The sequence below is a fragment of the Gossypium arboreum genome, chromosome 1, assembly GCF_025698485.1.
Source record: "Gossypium arboreum isolate Shixiya-1 chromosome 1, ASM2569848v2, whole genome shotgun sequence".
NCBI lineage: Eukaryota > Viridiplantae > Streptophyta > Magnoliopsida > Malvales > Malvaceae > Gossypium > Gossypium arboreum.
Genome location: NC_069070.1, coordinates 111,198,433 through 111,204,044, shown reverse-complemented (window position 1 = coordinate 111,204,044; position 5,612 = coordinate 111,198,433). Strand labels below are relative to the sequence as shown.

The following is a 5,612-nucleotide window of genomic DNA, read 5'->3' as shown; positions in this document are numbered from 1 at the left end:
ATTTAATAGACACTAAATTTGTGCACATGTATGAATGAGTTGAACTGGGATCAATTAAAGCAGTTATATCAGTACCAAGAAGAGAAAAAGTACTAGTAATAACATCGAGTGCAGAGGCATCCTCACGTACACGAATAGCATATGTCTTTGTTAGTGCTCGTGCTTCAAATTTGACAGTTGAATCTTTTACTGTACCTCGACTACAACTGACATTGTCAGGGTTATGAGGTGGTCTACCACTTATAACAGAGTTGCTCGGCTTTGAAGTCTCTACAGTATCTTTCTTAGGCTTTTCCGCGTAGTCTCTAAGATAGGGGTCAAAAGAACCACATCTAAAGCAAGCTCCATTTTTCATGCGGTACTCTCCCAAATGAAATTATTACAATGCTTGCATTTAGGTTTAGTGTTTCTAACACTACCTGCACTTGCTACAGATGTAGCCTGGGATATTAGACTGGAGTATCGAGTGCTTTTATTTCTCTCAGAATATCCCTCAGAGGTAACAGAACGATCATGATCTTTCTTTGACTTCTTTGAGGCTGACTAATATAACTTTCCAGTAAATCTTTTACTTAAAGTTCTGGTTTCCATCTCAGCTTGTTTCTTTTCTTTACTCAGCTCTTAAGCTATATGAGCTCGATCGACTAGTACAACAAATTTTTTTAATTCCAGAATCCCAACTAACAATTAATGTCTTCGTTCAAACCCTCTTCAAACCATTTACTGATAAACTGTAATTTATACATATTTTTACCCCATGCTTAACACATTTTATGGATGATTTCTTTTTAAATTTGGGGAATTCGATGCTCCTAATCCTTTAATTTCATATTTTATACTTAGGTGAGAATAGAAGAGTAAAAGGACCAAGAAACGGGTTAAAAACAGAAAAAACGGGCCAACATGGGAAATTAGCACGGTCTAGAGTTTGCCACACGGGTAGACTACACGCTTGTGTAGGTTCAACAGGCTTTAGCACGGCCTGAACCTCTTCACACGGGTTGACTATGCGTCCGTGTCAAATTGGTAAGATCGAAGCAAGATTTACACGGGTAGATCATACGCCGGTGCCCATTTAACAGCCTTGACCATGGCCTGAAGTAATCATACACGGGCGTGTCCCTGTCGAGCCCAAGTTGAGTCCAATTCGAAAAAGGGCACTTTTGAGGGCTTCTAAGCATCCTAAAGCCTATAAAAACACCCTAGAGGAGGAGGAGAAAATGGAGGCACAGTAGGAAGTAAGAAATTGCTTAAGGAAAGCCGATTGATCCATCTCAGAAGCCGGATTCATCATCAAGACTGAAGATCTCCCTTTAAATTCCCTTAGGAGTTTTGGGTTTTCTTATGTTTTGTTATCTTTATTCTTTTGAGATGTTTTATTTCATAAGTATGAACTAAAACCCTTAAATACCTAAGGGGAATGAAACCTAAGACAGATCTTGTTATTATTATCTGAATTGTATGATAAATATTTGACTTGTTCTTAATTATGTGTTCTTAATTCTTGTTTTAATATTCCAGGATATTGATTCAAGTTAACGTTCTTATTCAGAGGAGGAATAGACCCTGTCTAAGAGTAAATTTGTCATAATTAAGCGAAGTTGATTGCGCGCCTAGAGATAAGGTGACAAGATTTTGCCTGATTAAGGTGAAACCTAATAAGGGAATCCATAGATCGAGTTAATGCAATTCTAGAAAGTTAATTAGAAAGAGATTTCAATTATTCAACCTAGGATTAGACGTTATTAGTCTTGAGAGAGATAATAATATAACTTAGGGATTTCTACAGATCAAATCAAATGAATAAATCGTCCGATTCAGAGTCGAATAACAAGTGAAGTCTAGGTGGATTTTTCCTTAGGTATTGTCTTAATCAATCGAATTTTCCAAAAGTATTTTCTCAACTTTTCTTTTTGTGCATTCTTAGTTTAGTAATTAGTTTAGATAACTAAATCCCTTAATTTTTAGGCTAGATAATAAAAAGGAAGTAATTACTAGTACTCGTAGTTCCTTTGGTTTCAACAATTCGGTCTTGCTAAAACTCTACTATTATTCAATAGCTACACTTGTCTTAGTCGTGTTTATAGTTAGTCTCAAGAACGAATTCAATTATAAATTTTAAAACCTATCATGCGTAAGCATGATCAAATTTTTTGGCACCGTTTCCGGGGAATTAGGATATTAAGAAAACTCGTTTTTTTTATTACTTTAGCCATTTACTTTATTTGCAATTTAAGTTTTTTTCTTTTCTTTTCTAATTTTTCTCTTATTTTCTTCTGACAAGTTTTTCTAGTTTATGACCAGAAGAAACCCGTCAGGACCACTACTTTTTGACGGTGAAATTGATCTCACAGTTCGCAGAAATTGAAGAGAAATAAGGCGAAGCTTATGATACACAGAAGAGGAGCAAGAGGACAACATCCATACCATAGCCGAGGAGATGGCTGAAAACTAAGAAAATTTGCTTCCTCCTACGATTACTGCTAATCAGAATCCTGCTCCACGTACTATGTATGATTATGCTAAACCAAATTTAATCGAATCTAAGTCGAGTATAGTTAGGCCTGCTATTGCTGCAAATAACTTTGAACTGAAACCTAACACAATTCAAATGATACAGTAATTTGTTCAGTTTTATGGTTTGCAGGACGAAGATCCCAACGCTCACTTGGCAAACTTTTTGGAACTATGTGATACATTTAAAATTAATGGCGTTTTTGATGATGCCATTCGCCTTCGGTTATTCCCTTTTTCGTTGAGGAACAAGGCTAAACAATGGTTGAACTCGTTACCACGAGGGTCAATCACTACTTGGGAACAAATGAATGAAAAGTTTTTATTAAAATATTTTCCGTCGGCTAAAACAACCAAATTACGTAATGATATCTCTTCTTTTGTGCAGATAGATTTAGAAACACTCTATGATGCATGGGAGAGATAGAAGGACCTTTTGAGAAGGTGCCCTCACCATGGGTTACCACTTTAGCTACAGGTTCAAACGTTTCATAATGGCCTGAATCCGTCGACTCGACAAATGATTGATGCAGCCGCTGGCGGAACCATTAATAATAAAAAACCTGAAGATGCTTATGAATTTATAGAAGATATGTCACTGAATAATTATTAGTGGCAAGTCATGAGGACAAAGCCAACGAAAGCAGCCGACATTTATAACATCGATTTGGTCACCATGCTCTCTAACCAGGTAGAACTTTTGAATAAGAAAATTTATGGTTTTCTTAGTTCCTTACAGGTACACCCGGTAATGCAATGCGAAGCAAATGGAGGTGGATCGAGCAGTTCAGTGTACCCACCCTATGGCCACAACATGGAGAACGAGCAGTTAAATTACATGGGTAATAATCCTCGATCTGAAAAACAATCCTTATAGCAATACTTACAATGCAGGTTGAAGGAACCACCTAAATTTTTCATGGGGAGGCCAAGGAAATCAGAGACCACCACCCCCTCCAGGCTTTCAGCAACCACCGTACTAGCAGGAGAAAAAGCTGAACCTTGAGGAGATGCTAACCAAATTCATCTTGGGGTCAGAAAATCATTTTCAGAATACTGAGACAGCACTCAAAAATCAACAAGCATCAATCCAGGGGCTCGAAACTCAGATTGGACAGCTCGCCAAGTTGATTTCCGAACGACCACAAGGTAGCTTGCCAAGCAACACTGAATCTAACCCAGTGGAGCAACTCAACGTGATTACCATTCAAGATGAGGAAGAGTTAGTTGCAGAACCAAGACCATAAACGCTGGTAAGCAAAGGTAAGGATGAGGTAGGCCACAATGAGCCAAAGCCGGTAAGTACAGAATATAAACCTCGTGTGCCATACCTTAATGCGACAAGGAAAGACCGATCAGACGAACAATTTGGTAAATTCCTTAAACTTTTAAAGAAACTACATATTAACTCACCGTTTATTGAAGCCCTTTCGCAGATGCCAAACGCAGTCAAGTTTTTAAAGGAGCTTCTAGCAAATAAACGGAAGTTGGATGAAGTATCGCATGTGGTGCTGAACGCGGTTTGCTCGGCCATTCTACAAAATAAGCTGCCCAACAAACTCAAAGATCCAGAGAGTTTTACGATTCCTTGTTTAATTGGTAGCCTAGATGTAGATAATGCTTTGGCTGATTTAAGGGCTAGTATTAATGTCATGCCTTACAAAATGTTTAAGCAACTAGGTCTTAAGAAACCCAAACAAACTAGGATGATCATTCAATTAGCAGATAAAACTATCAGATTTCCTAGGGGTATTATTGAAGATTTACTCGTTAAAATTGACAAATTTATATTCCCAGTTGATTTTGTTGTTCTAGACATAGGAGAGGATAGTAACGTCCCTCTAATTTGAGGATGGCCCTTTTTAGCAACTGCTAGAATGATTATCGACGTTGGCACAGGTGAACTCACACTTCGTGTGAGGGACGAAACAATCACCCTTCAAGCTCGTAATTCGAATAACACATCGAAAATTGAAGGTGATTGTCCAAATCATTCTGCTAAAACTAACTATATGGTGCAACCTTCTTTGCAGGAAATAAGTTTGAAGAGCCTACACGAGCCATGTTCAAGCAACAACAAAAGACCTATCTATGAAAAAAAAAAGGCTACAAATCGAGGAACTAGATAAATGGCAGATACAGAAATCGAGAACACCCGATAAACCAAAATCGACCCAGGACGAGCTCAATACATCAAGGTTGGAGACAAAGTACTACTAGATGAACCAGATCCTCGTATTACCACTTTGGACCTAATGAAAAAATTCCTCTCACAGTGCTCAGTATTTTCCCATATGGTACAGTCGAGGTAATTCACTCCAAATTCAAAACTTTTAAGGTAAACAATACTCGTCTTAAACCTTATATTGATAAATTTGATAGTAGGGATGAGGAGTGTAAGCTCCTCGAGCCACTATGATTATACACTAGAGAGGTAAGTCGAGCTTAGGCTATAAATAAGCGCTTCCTGGGAGGCAACCTGAGCACTAACAGTATTAATTTCTTTAAATTTTAGCTTTTAACATCTAACATACTAACCGAATCATGGAACGCAGGCTTTCTAAAGACCACACGACCGAGCATACGGGTATGCATTAGGCCGTGTGAAAATAGGGCAAAATTTTTTTCCCAACACGGGAAGCGATAAGTCGCCACGGCCGTGCGACATGGCCATGGGCGAACTGCCAAAACAAAATGGGTGTGTGACACATCCGCGTTCTCAAACTGGCGAACTCGTCACACGCCTGCCCAAATCGGTGGTGGTAAATCACAAACTAAACAGGCGTGGGCTATCATACACGGGCGTAGGAGAACCAATGAAACAAGACACGGTCGTGTACACCCACACGCCTAAGGAACACGAGGGTGGGCTGAATGTCAGACGCCCTCAAATTTAAAATTCGCAAATCACACGGGAAAAAATTAGGCCACATGGGCATGTCCCATGGCCGTGTGCCCTAAAATCTATATAAACCCCTCGCTATTCATCATCTCCCTCCCCCAAAATCCCTAACCTTAGCCGCTGCAACTTCACACACCCTATCTCTCACACCCGTGCACCACCTACAACACCGATTCCGACGCCTCAAGCTTTTTCC

The 5,612-nt window shown here is 39.1% G+C and overlaps 1 non-coding gene across 1 annotated transcript; it reads right to left on the bottom strand.

Moving 5' to 3' along the window:
- Positions 1-2,869: 2,869 nt before the first annotated feature.
- On the bottom strand, positions 2,870-2,976 carry LOC128282011 (small nucleolar RNA R71). The gene has a single exon (XR_008272318.1). It is a non-coding gene; the product is annotated as a small nucleolar RNA R71 (small nucleolar RNA).
- Between the last annotated feature and the right edge of the window lie 2,636 nt (positions 2,977-5,612).